General features: G+C 53.9%; 1 protein-coding gene across 4 annotated transcripts in view; it reads right to left on the bottom strand.

Moving 5' to 3' along the window:
* The window catches only part of LINGO1 (leucine rich repeat and Ig domain containing 1), a 195,239-nt gene that overhangs the window by 78,164 nt on the left and 104,056 nt on the right, over positions 1-13,019 (bottom strand). Inside the window, exon 1 of one of the 4 annotated variants that reach the window (XM_060617979.3) lies at positions 5,628-5,787. The exons of the other annotated variants lie outside the window; for them this stretch is intronic. The gene's annotated coding sequence lies outside the window, so the exon portion shown is untranslated. Of the gene's footprint in view, positions 1-5,627; positions 5,788-13,019 lie in introns of those variants that run through there. 4 annotated transcript variants of the gene reach the window in all.

Below are 13,019 nucleotides of genomic sequence, written 5' to 3' on the forward strand. Positions count from 1 at the left end.
CACCCTGTGTAGCAGCTTCATGGGGTGCAGATGACATACCCATTTTACAGACGGAGGAGCTGAGTCTTAAAGAAGCCATATGTGCTCCTGGTTACATGGGGGACTAAGGGCAGAGTCAGGGCTTGAGCTCTTGATTTCGGACCCTAAGGACAAACTTCCACAGCTGCCTCTTCGTGCCATGATGGCAGCATTATGGGTGTCCCTTCCTTTCTATTTATTTACTCCTTTTATTTAACAAACACATACTAAGCGCCAGGCACCTTTCTAAGTGCTTTATAAACGTTGACTCATGTAATCTGCATAAGAACTGTAAGAGGGCACAATTATGATGCATTACCTTTTTTTGGATGAGGAAACTAAGGCCTATATAGAGAGATGAAGTAACTTGTCTAAGGTCAAGAGCCCCTTCTATCCCCCCCCCCCCCAACACGTTCTGCAAGGTTCCAGTATTGTCTTCACAGGAAAAGGGCAAGGAGGCAGGCAGGGGACAGTTGTTGTCTTGGGTTGGTGAAAATACAGGTGTGTGTGTGTGTGTTTTCCCTTTTAAATTTCATAAAAATTCTTTCTGTGGCAATTGCAAGAAAAAGTTTCAAGAAATAAAATTAATGTATTGAAATATTTTTTAAAACGCAAGCACGCACACAAAAATGAAAACACATCAAGGTCAAGCTACTGGTGCGTCCAAGAGACCTCAACTGTGAACGCAATCCACCTTCTAGCAGCAAAGCTCACGTCTTCAGGCCTCTGTGCCCACTTCCTGCCGCCCCCCCCGCCCGCCCCACTCTCTCCTGCCTGGGCGAGATCCTCACCTCAGAGGTCAGCAGGAAGCAGCCCTGTGACAAGCGGACTTATCTAAACACCTCCCAGCCTTCTCAGTACAGCCCGGCAGGCCAGCGGGCACACTGCCCACGGTGTCCCTCCACAGGCAAGGGCTGACATCCAGAGGCCGTGGCATCCAGGCCTCCACCTCCAGCCCCAGCAGCCCCATTCCACAGGTGGAGAAACTGAGGCCTAAAAGGTGAAACACCTCACCAGAGATTATGCTGCTACCCAACAGGGAAACACATACGTGTGCACATGCGTGTGTGTGTGTGTGTCTGTGTGTGTGTGACCAGTATGCACATGCATGTAGTGCTTCAGGCTCAGGCCCAGCCCTCTCATTAAAAGAGCAGATGATTCCAAGCCACACACACACACACATACACACACACACACACTCACTCACACACACCCACATGACATTATTAACTGCTCCTATATCCACAATTGTGTAATCTATTTCTCCTTGCCATGTTTCTGTTATTTTTCATTTTTTTCTCCAAATACTTACTGAGCACTTACTATATTCTAGGTATACAATAGGCAGGACAGGAGGGGGGGTGAGTGCTGGTCCTGAGGATTGAGTGGGGGTACAAAACAGACAAGTCTGATACTCTCAAGGGGGTGGAGGTACAGATGATAAGCAAATAAATGAGCAAGTTCATTGCAAAGAGCAACAAGTCCAAATAAGATCATCAAACCAAGTAGTGTGACAGAGGTCCTGGGGTGGGACTAGGGGTTACTCCAGCTGGTGGGTCAGGGGAAGGTCTTTCTGCAGACGTCAGACCTGAATTCACATATTCATATCCTACAGGATAAGAAATCCGTCTCTCCTTGGACAGGAGGAGGAGGGGAGCAGAGGTGGGCAGGAGCCCGGTGTTTCTGAGGAGCAGCAGGCAGGCCAGGGGCCTGGCATGAGGTGGACAGAGTGTGGGCAACTGTGAGAAATGAAGCAGAGGGAGGCTGGGCCCTCAGGACGGAGGTAAGGGCTTTCAGCTTCCCCTCCTCCAGTGTGATGAAAAGGCTGCGACTTTTCCTTCATTGTGAAAAGTTCCCTGGGGCTGCTGAGTGGAGACTGGGTTTAAAGGCGCGGGTAGGAGAGCAAGGACCCAGTGGGCTGGCTGTCACAGCTGCCGGTCACGTGGCGCCTGGGCCAGCTGAGGGCGGACTCAACAGATTCGGAGTGCGTGCTGTAGCAGAGCCCCTCCACAGATGGCTGGATGTGAGGGAGTGGGCAAGGAAAGGAATCAAGGATGACTCCTATCTTCTACCACACACACGTCCTGCTTTTACAACCACCCCCCCAGTAAAACTTAAACCATTAGAAACTGACACAGCAGATGAGCAAGGGCCATGAAAACTGCCCTCCCCCCGCCCATACTGAGCCTCACATCTTTCTGCATCTTTCTGCCAGAGCCCCTGCTCTGTTCCCTGGTCCTGTGTGTGGTATGTGGGAGGAGCAGAGATTGGGTCCCACCCCCAGGCTGACAAGACTGTCCAAGAAAGAAGACAGGTTCGGGCAGGACAAGAGAGGCGGGTGGCTGGCCCAGAGCAGACCCTCAGCTGGCTGGGCCTGTGAGCACAGAGGCTGGGGAAAATCAGACTTTGGAGCCCTAGCTCTGCCTCGTGCTAGCTGCAGGACCCTGAGTAAGTTCTGCCTCTTCCCAAGGCTCAGCTCCCTCCTCTTCTGAGAGGCAACCACAATCCTCCCACACAAGGCTGTGATGAAGAGTCAGTGAAATGATATATGTCAAGAACTGGCATTTATAAATATTAGCATCCTTCCCCTTTTGTTTTAAAAGGGGGGCTGGGGGCACCTGGGTGGCTCAGTCGGTTAAGCATCCAACTCTTGATCTCGGCTCAGGTCATGATCTCACAGTTTGTGAGTTCGAGCCCCATGTCGGGCTCTGCGCTGACAACACAGAGCCTGCTTCAGATTTTGTCTCTCCCTCTCTCTGCCTCCCTCTCTCTCTCTCTCTCTCCCCCTCTCTCTCAAAATAAATAAATAAACTTAAAAAATAAATGAAAAAGAGGGGGTGGCTAAAAGAGCCAATTTGGGCTCAGACCAGTAGGCTTCACATCCATTCTAATAGAAATTCTAGAAGTGCTACACCGAACACAGGAAAGACAATGGCAAGTTTGACTTCAGTTATCCACAGAATCTCGCGGGATAACTGCATGTCCTCTCTTAGCTGTTTGAAAGGATGAAATGCATTCCAGCCAGCCATGAGCAAGGCCCTCGTGACATCCTTGCAGAGGAGGCAGAAAGCCATGGGCTGGGTCACTCAGTGGTTAGCTAAATAACCACATCCAGGAGTGTGGGAAAGTAGGTCACACTGGCTCCTGGGGAGGCTTCTCACTGGCACTAGCAAGGCTGGTCCTTGGCCCTGCCTGGAACAACTTTTCTGGCAGAGACTAGAATGGAGCCTTGAAGGTAGGTCCAGCCTAAGAGGGATCAATTAGGGAGGCAGGGTCTCTTATTCAAAGCCTTCCATGTGACCTAGGAATAGACAACAGTATATAAGAGAGAGTTACCAGAACCTGGGGTAAACTCTGTGAGTAGCTCCAAGAACCACTACTATAGAGAGTGGCCAAGGACTCTAGTCGTGGACTCCATGGAGCCTGGTGGCCAGGAGACATAGAGGCTGGGCGAGCCCATTGCTTCAGCTCTGGAGACAGTGCACAGTGCAGTTACTTCCAGAATGCCATGCCCAGGCATCTATGTACCCATATAGAAGGTCTCTGATAATGTGAAATCTGCTGACTGGGGCCTTGACAGGAAGAGGTGGGCCTGGAACCCAGGTTCCCTGGGGAAGCCTCAAGGGCCTGGTCAGGACTCTAAGCCTCTGACAAAGACACTTAGCATTTATGTGGCCCAGAGAGCAGAACTGAGCCCAGTGAAAAAAAGATTCTAGGGAGACAGTCTTTTGCCCATCATGAGGAGCAGTGAGCTCCCTGTCCCTGGGGGCATGCAAGTGGAGGTCTGGGGACCATGTATGTTGGGTGGAGATTTTGCACTAAATGGAGAGGTTGCTTTCAGCCATGTTTAATTCTCTCAGCATATGAATCGGGGCTAGATTGCGTGGATCAAAGTGGGTGTCACACAGAGTGGAAAGAAAGCAAGGTAATGACCAGAATGATAGTTATCATTAGTACTACATTATAGATCACTGAACATGCCCATGTATTCTCTACCTGGATCTTCTGCCCATCCCATGAGGCACACAGGACAGGATGATCAACCTCATTTATAGGAGGAGGAAACTGAGGCCCAGAGAAGAAACGGGACCAGCCCAAGTTCCCATAGCACATCAGCCCCAGGTTCCCTCTGTGGTCAAACACCTAAGAGGGACTTCGCCTCCTTCACCCCCAGTGGTCATCCCACCACCCCTGCTCCAGAAAGTGCAGAAATTTCTCCTCCACCTGGGGTTTCATCCAGCTGCCAACACTCCTCATCCCTGATGGCTACAGGTTCTTTCTGCCCATCCCTGGGCAACCTGGGAGGGGAGTCCCAGCCCAGATGGCTTCTCCTCCCAGGCTACACAGGCCCCTGCTCCTACATCCTCCCCTGTCTTCCCCTGGCAGTCCAGCCACAGCCCCTTAAGTTGATTCCTTCAAATCAGACCTGTGCCCATACACTAGGCTTTGCCCAGAAAATGAACTCATGAAAGGTCCCTCCAACTCGGCCTCATTCTTCCCTTCATACTTACACAGGCAGCTTGTGAGTGGGAGAACCAGAGGCCGCCTTGCCAGGCACCCCTCCTGACCACCTTCCCTTTTTCTAGCCAAGAGGGACAGAGAGAGGGACAGAGGGCATCTGGGTAGGAGAGGCCGAAGCATCTGGGGGAGGGGCCCGGGAGGGCTGCCAGACCTAGTGCCACTCCTCGCCACATCATGCCTTGAGCCCTCAGGATGCTCTTACTTTACAGGTGAGAGAATGAAGCTTCAGAGAGATTAAGGGACTTGTCCAAATTCAAAATATTAAATAGAACAGAAACAGCTCGTAAGTCCTGGAGTCCGGGTTTGAACCCGGGACCAGCTTGAATCCAGATACTTGGTGCTTTCACATGCCCCCTGCTGCCTGTACAGAAGCACAAGGCAGCTCAAAAAGGCAGCCTGGTGAGCAGATGACAGCGGGGCAGGGGCAGCAGAGAGAGGGGTGAGAAGGTAAGACAAAGGAAAGACAGAGGGCAGCCTGGATGGATGAATTGACGAGTGGATCCTGCGGGGGCCAGAAAGAGACAGCTCCGGAAGCCACCCTCTTGATCAATGAACGGCTGTCAGGCGCCACTTCTGCTGCCATCTGCCCCTCAAATTCAGCCACTAGTGTTCCCTAGATCCTTCCCCGGATGTCCAGGCCCGAGGATCAGATGAAACCTCCTGCCCTAGGAATCTCCCATTCACTGAGGGTACTGGGCCAGGCCCCTGGGAGCCAGCCCCGGGACAAGGGCAGGGGGTGGGCAGAGGGGGAAGGGGAGAAGTCGCAGCACGGGGAAGACCATCTGCCCGGCTTCCATGGGCCCACGCCCAGCTACAGGGTCCAGCATCCAGACTGCCCACCAGGCTCAGCACACCCGCTGGCCCCATGTGGCTGAGTGAGTGTTCTGGGCCAGCCAGGTGTTCCCGTGCCCCGCTGGCAGTCAAGCACAATCTGCCTGTCCCCAGAGCATGCAGGGTTTAAGCAACAGCCTCTCGACTGAATATTTAAGAAGGAAAATACCTTTTTTTTTCCCCAAGAAAGAGAGAGAGAGGGAGGGAGGAGGAAGCCAGCAAAGAAGGAGGAGGGAAAGAGGGAGGGAGAAACCTACCCCATCACTGCAGTCAAGGTCACAGGCATCGTTGTGGGGCGGGCACGAGCAAGGAGCCTTTAATCTGAGAGTTCAGGCCGAGGAAACTAAACGCTTGAAGCCGGAGTACATTACTGCCCTGAATGATCTGTCGGCTTCTATTAGGCTAAATATCTCTGTATAATGGGGAATTATCCTCTGAAAAGGCAAACTGCCGGCCTCTCCAGGGAGGGGGCGCGGCGGGAACCTCTCTCATCGTGAGGGTTCTCCCACGGGAGGGGGAGGGAGGGAGGAACAGGACCAACTCAGAAAGCCACCCCCCATCCACACCCCCTCCCCGGAAAGTCACAGTCAGCAGCTGTTTGACGCTTCTGGCGGGCGCCAGCCTCCCTCCCCCTCTTCCTCAGACTCTCCCTCACTCCCTCCACTTAGGAGCCTGAAAAGATGCCAGACCTGGGGTAGAGGCCTGACAATGCCTTGGTGACAGCAGGTCACCCTGGGGGAGTCCCTGAGCCTCTTTGAACTTCTATTTCCCCATCTTGTAGATGGAGCTAATAATAGTCACCCGAAGGCTGTACAGGGCAGGGTACAAAGCTGGCACAGAGCCCAGCAGAGTAGGCACCCAGGACAATTTCACTCACGCTGTTCTACCCACTGGTGAGGACCTCCCCCTCCAAGTCACCTCCTCCACATCCTCACTGGCCCCCACTGGGCACCAGCACCTCCTCCAGGAAACACTCCCTCCAGGAACCCCACTCACGAGTATCTCCTAGAGCCAGAAACCCACCTCCTGGGCCCTCCCAGTTTCTGGTGGTTGTATCCACATGCACACAGCAGTCTTAGGGGTTCCCTCCAAACAGGACAACATTTCCTCCTTCCCATCTTCCCCAAGCCCCCTTCTAGGACAGGGCACCTAGGACTCTGGCTCGATTTGCAGTCTGGGCAGCCAGGGCTGGATCCATAGCAAGGTGACACTCATGGGAAGGCAGTCAGCACCAGGGAAGCTAAGCCAGCAAACCAGAAATCCCAGGACATGAGTCTGTGAGAGCAAAGTGGTGGCCAGACCATCTGCAGGACTGTCAGGGCTGGGACCAGCTCAGAGCAGCACAGAAGGAGGACTCAGTGCTGGGTTCCCTGTAGAGTGCTCACGTGCTGGAGGCTCAGGCCAGGAAGAGTCTTCGGGGTCAAGAGGGGCAGGGCTGATGGGGGAGGGGCAGGGAGGGGAGACAAGGGTCAAACTGCTCTAGCTGGGTGGGGACCAGGGAATAGGGCTGAGAGCCAGGTGGGGAGATCTTGCAGACCCTAGCTCCTCAGGATCCCAATGCCAATCAGTCTATAGTAAACTCCTGGGACAGTTCAGGACCCCTCACTGCAGATACAGCTACTGCTGTTGTGAGGCACATGGCTGGGCCAGGAAGTCCATCTTGAGGGCGATTCCAGGACAAGAGACTACAGCCCAGTGAGACATCAGAAAGGAAGGCCACCCTTAGGGCAGGTAGAGGCTGCTGTACTGCTCACTTCCCACCGCAGACACAAAGGTCCAGCCGAGAGTCTCCACAGCAAAGGGGGGGAGCAACTTATTCATTGACTGATTGATTCACTGATTCATTCATTGATTCATTCATTCAGCAAATGCTAATACTTTCTGTGAACTCAAGTACAAAAATTCTCAACATCCTGTATCAGGGAGCTCACAGTCTAATGGGACAAGTGGGTAGAGGGAGCCCACAGGGAGATAAGAGACAGTGACTCAGGGACTGTGTGAGACTAAGAGCCTGAGTTGCTGGGGAACAGGCTAGGGGAGCCTCCAATCCAGAGCTGGGGTTCAAGGAAGGAAGGCTTCCAGGGGAAGGGTCTTTGAGAAGGGCCTTGAGGGAAAAGGAACTGGGTTTGGAAGCAGCAGGGAAGGGTCTTGCAGGCAGAGGAGCAGCCTGTGCCAATGGCCAGGGGCATGAATGATGAGTGGAGAGGGAGATAGCTCCTCTCCCCCGGGGAGGGCTTTGTATGCACAACACAGGGGTTTAGCTCTTATCCCAAGAGTCATGGGCAGCTTGAAGGGTCTTACGTGGGGAGTGACAGGGCCCAATCTGTGCTTCAGAAACATCACTCCAGCTTCCACCTGGGTAGAGGATGGATTACACCGGGGAAGAGAGGAAGCAGTGAAAAGTTAGAACTGAGACAGTGACCAAGGGAGAGAAGGTGGGTCCTGAGGCAGGCAAAGGAATGGAGAGGAGGGGGAGGATGCAAGAGGTATTAGGCAGGCCGAATCTGCAGAGTGAAGGCAGTGGTTATACCACTGGTAAGACAGCAGCAATACCCCACAGAGCATGACGGATGCTCATGCCCAAACAACACTGTCAAACTTTGCAAAGCCCTTTTAAATCCGGTAGTTGCTCTGATCACACAACATTCAGGTGAGTCGGATGAGCCAGGGATTAGTTACTTAGTTCACTAATTCAACAAGAATTGTTCAGCGCCCACTATGTTCCAGGCATTGCTCTGACCTACTCAAGAGAATGGGAACCTGAGACCCACTAGTGCTGCCCAGGAAGTTCCACGGCCACATGGGGTGGGTGCAAGTCCAGGGCTGCTGCTAGTCTCCAGGAATGAGAGGTGGTGTAGGGCTTCTGCTACAGCCCAAGAGATGGCGGGGCCGACTGGGAATGGCCACTGGCTTGGGGAACCCAGATATCCACCAGAATTGGGGAATACACGGGGGCAGAGCCAGATAGGAGCTATGGAGAGGAAAGGCTGGTTGTGGGCTGGGGCAGGAATGAGCCTTGGTCTGGAATGGAAGCATCTCTTCTTCCAAGACGTGGTGGGAAGCCAGAGAGAAAGTATTAAGTGAAGAGAGGCAAGTTTATGGTGGAGGGGACTGATCTTCTCTGTGGGCAGGAGGCTAGAAAGGGCAGGAGGGGCACAAATAGGGAATGGCAGGGCCCTCAGGCCCACCTGAAGGAGGAAGGGGCACACAGGCAGGGCCAGAGGGTAAGAAGGGTCAGGGTGGGCACATCAGGAGGACCAAGAGCTAGGTTGGGCCCTCTGAGGTGGCCTCAAGGAGAAGGGAGGGGCAGGGTTGAGCTTCAAGAGGGCAGGGAGCCCCAGCAGGGAAGAGCAGGCCCCATGACTGCCCTAGCAGGTGCCCCATGCAGTGGCCTCAGGCTGCCCTGAGATCTCCTCAGAGTGTGGGCTCCCAAGGGCCCAGCCATGTGTCTGGAAAAGCCAGAAGCAACCTAACTGCCTGGGAGCCACTTGGGTCAGCATAGGAGTGGCTCCTTCCCCGTGGTTCCCAGTCCTACTGCAGGCCTCAAAGCCAAGCATTTGCCAGTAGGTTCCTCACTTCCCTGGGGCCCTACTCTCCTCATCAGTGAGCCCGGGCAGCCCCCACCTCTCAGGTGGTCAGGTAGGGAAAGCACTGCCCAGTGCCCGGTAGGTGCACACAGACGATTGTCCCCCACCCCTCCCTGGTGGCGGGGCCCCTTGGAGTCCAGTCCTCACAGCATCCCCAGTGCCTTGCACATACTTTTGCTCAATTAACTTTTACTGAGTTTAACCGCTAACCAGCTGGTAGTGATGTGAGGTGATCAGAATTATGCCCACAGGGGAAGGGGCTGAGAGCAAGACAGACATTGCAGGAGGACCCGGCAGATGCCCTAGGGAGCCAGCATGCAGATGCAGCAGAGGCCCTGGTCTCACCACACACAGTAGGACTCCTCAACAATTAGGCAAGCGGGCAGGGAAGCCATCGGAGGGGAATTAGAGCTGGGGGTGGGGTGCACGTCCCTGGGCAGATGGGCCTCCTGGCTGCAGGCCCCCTGACAGCACCCACAGCCTTGTGAGCTGCTCCTCCAACCTACCCCTTCCACACCTCAGAATCCACCCACCGTGTGCCTGGCCCTGCCCAAGCTAGAGCAGTGGAAAGCAACTGAAATAAGTCAAAAAGAAGGAGGAGCCACTTCTGGGAGAAGGGGCAGAGCCTGGAAGGCTTCACAGAGGTGGTGGCTTTTCAACTGTTCTGGGCCTCACCTTGCTCTTCTGTGAAATGGGACTGCTATCCTCCTCCTCCTCTTACTACTAACAATAATAATAGGTAAAGCATTTGGGGCACTAATTCTGTGCTGGGCTCTGTGTGAGCACTTGGTTCCCAGAGAGATTGAGGTAGAGATGAGGCTGAGCCTCCCCACCCCACCCCCCACCCCCGACTCCCTTTGGCTGGACTGGCTTGTGGAGGGTTGACTGTGGTCTTGGAATTGGGTGGCAGACAAGGTGGGTGTCGCTGGTGGCCGAGGTCTGCGAGTTGCCTAGTGTTTTCAGCATCACTCTATGTGGCCCTCCTGAGCCTGGGCAAATGAAATGGGGGTGGGGGCCGCAGGAGGGAAACTTCCAGAGCCAGGTCAGAGGCAGCAAGGTCAGAGACTAACTAGTGTCTGCGGTGGCAGCTCAGTTTGGCCCTCACAGCGTTTAAAATGTTGGTGCTGAGTGTAGTCTATACCTGCAGCTTCCCCCTTCCTATCTTCCCAGGACCAACCTCACCCACATACGAGGTTCCAGAAGTTCTCAGGCTTTAAGCAGGCAGGGGTGGAGGAAGAGGGAAGAGAAAGAGAACAGCAGCAGTGGTGGTCGCTGTGTGTCCGTGCTGGAAGCGCACAACAACACTGGGTGGTAGGTATATTGTTCCCAACGAATGAGGAAACAGGCTCCGGGGGTAATGACCCTTGCCTAAGGTCACAGATGGGAATGGCTGAGCTGGAACTCACACCTAGGACTGTATGTTTCTAATGGACCAGGAGACACCAAAGGCCCAAAGGGCTCATGGGGCTGAAGGTGGAGGACATGTCAAGCATAATCAGTAGGCGCAGGAGGGGTCTTCAGGGACGCACTCGTCCTGAAACCCCTCCTGGTGACAGCAAGGTGTCCCACACCCAGGGCTGGTGGAGCAGTTTGAGAAGATGAGGCAGGAGGGGTAAGAGAGGTCTCTCCTTTCACTTTCAGTGGCTCTCTGCCCCACTCACCTCTGCCCAAAAGCATCCCATCTCCCTGGTGAGATGGGCCAGGCAGGAGGCCTTATGCTGCCAACAGGGCTTGGGAAGAACCTTTGCTTGGCCCTGGGCAAGGGGGTGGGTAAGGATGTGGTTAAAGGGAGATGAAAGCTCAACCCAGAGCTATGACATGGTCACCTGTGGGCTGAGGCTACTTGAAGGGAGGGGATCAGGAAGGCCCAAGAGAACAGATGTCACAGTGCCTGGACTCCCACTGTTAGAGCATTATTCCTGTGAGTCCTCAAGGGTGTTCAGTTTCCACAAGGCTTCTAAGCCTGGGAGAGGCGCCATCTAGGAACACTGGTGTTAAGAGATAGGACCCTGAGTACGGCCCCTTCCTCTACTAACACACTGTTTCTTGGCACAAGTGTCTTCCTCTCTCTGGTCCCCAGCTACCCCATCGGCAACATGAGGTGTTTAGGCCTAAAGGCTGATGGACACCCAAGGGGTGTGGCAAGGCCCCCAAACAAGCCACCCTTCCCTATGCCTGTGTCGACAACAGGCTGCGAGCTCGGCTTGATCCTCCGTGATCTTTCCTTATCCTCTCAACAAGGCTAGGATGCAGATATCAGCACCCAATTTGCTGGGAGAGCAAACTGAGGCTCAGGCACAAGAAGGGACACTCCAAAGCGACCAGCAAGAACAGCAGACAAGCCCTATGGACTGTTTTGTTCAGCACCACAGATACAGATAGCTCCTGGGTGCTGCCTTCCTGACAGGACCCCCCCCCCCCCCCACCACCACCACAAGCACACACACAGCCTTAGGGATTCTGCTTTCTGGATCCCTCTTCCTTCTAAAGTTCACCCAGCCTTTCCTACTGCTCCAGCTACACTGATCTCTCCTGTGCTGCACAGGCTGTGATCTGGGCACACACCACTAATGTAGCTCTTGCTCCTCTCTCTGCAGCTTCTTGAGGGCAGGAAACTGTCTCCCTCTGTCCTTTCTATGCCACCGTCTGGGTACACAAAGGGCACTGGTGCAAACCCACTGGCTTTGGATCATGCCGATGTGGGTAAGAACTGGGCTGGAAAACTCTAGGCCCATCACTACCTTACTGAGCTTCAGATTCCCCAGCTGGGAAACAAGATAGTCCTGTCCATCTCACAGACCTGCTTGGGTTTATAGGACAGAGTGCAGATAAGCCATACAAGGGGCTGCTGTGGACCTTCACTGTACCCCCCTCCCTCCTGGTACTTCACTCAAATTCTGGACCACTTCCCCCCATGAAATTTTCCAAATGACTTACAAATGGTCACTCTTACCACTGAGAAACGTCTGAGGCTAACAGAAGGGTCACGAAGCCCCAAGAGAAGAGCGGGTACAGTACTCAGAATCCCACTATTAGAATATGGTTCCTTTGTGTGCTCATGAGTGTTCAGTTTCCACAATGGTCTTTTTTTAATGTTTGTTTATTTTTGAGAGAGAGAGACAGAGAGCATGAGTGGGGGGAGGGGCAGAGAGAGAGGGAGACAGAATCCAAGCAGGCTCCAGGCTCTATGCTGTCAGCACAGAGCCCAATGCAGGGCTCGAACCCATGTACTGGAAGATCATGACCTGAGCTGAAGTTGGACGCTTAACCAACTGAACCACTCAGGCGCCCCTCCACAATGGTTTTGGGCCTGAGAAAGGGAATATCTAAGAATACTGGCAGCAAAGGAGAGGGCCCTGGGGTTCTGGTCCCTCTTCTCTACTAACATACTGTGTGTCTTGGCACAAGTATCTTCTCTCTCGCCCTCAGTCACCCCCTCTGTAGTAAGAGGTGCCCAGGCCTACAGGAAGCAAGGTGGCCCTCTTCACACTACTTCCTGGAAGCAAAAGAGGGAAATGCCTGTAGGGGGTGATGTCAGGGGTGCTGGTAAGGGCCTCCAAAGCTCTCAAATCCAGGACCATGATAGACAAATGCCTCCACTGCCACCTTCCCTTACCCTCTAAGGGCAAAGCCAAACTCCTAGGATTTATGGGCCTACGGACAAGCCCCACCCATTCCCAGCTCCTGTGAGGACAGAACCTGCCGGCATGCCTTGGACCTTGGAGGAGGGTCTCCTAGTCCATCCTTAGGCCCAGTTGGTCTACCCTGGGAGCCTCAGCCTGAGGAAGGCTGAACTGACGGCCCCCAGCATACACAGAAAAAGGAGTAAGATTCCATAGGGGAGGGGGGCCTGGGCAGGAGGAGCTCTGCTGAGAGCCCCTCTCTGCCCTAGGGAGGGATGCTAAGGGAGCCTGCAAAGGGGGAAAGGGACAGAGAGCTTTATCCCAGCTCCAGCACATAATTAGCTGGCTGACCTCAGAAAGTCACTTCACCTCTTTGAGTTCCAGTTTCCTAATCTACACAATGGGGAGAATAAAACACACACACATAGTGTCTGGTACA

The sequence above is a fragment of the Panthera onca genome, chromosome B3 (assembly GCF_046562875.1).
Source record: "Panthera onca isolate mPanOnc1 chromosome B3, mPanOnc1 haplotype 2, whole genome shotgun sequence".
NCBI classification, from domain to species: domain Eukaryota; kingdom Metazoa; phylum Chordata; class Mammalia; order Carnivora; family Felidae; genus Panthera; species Panthera onca.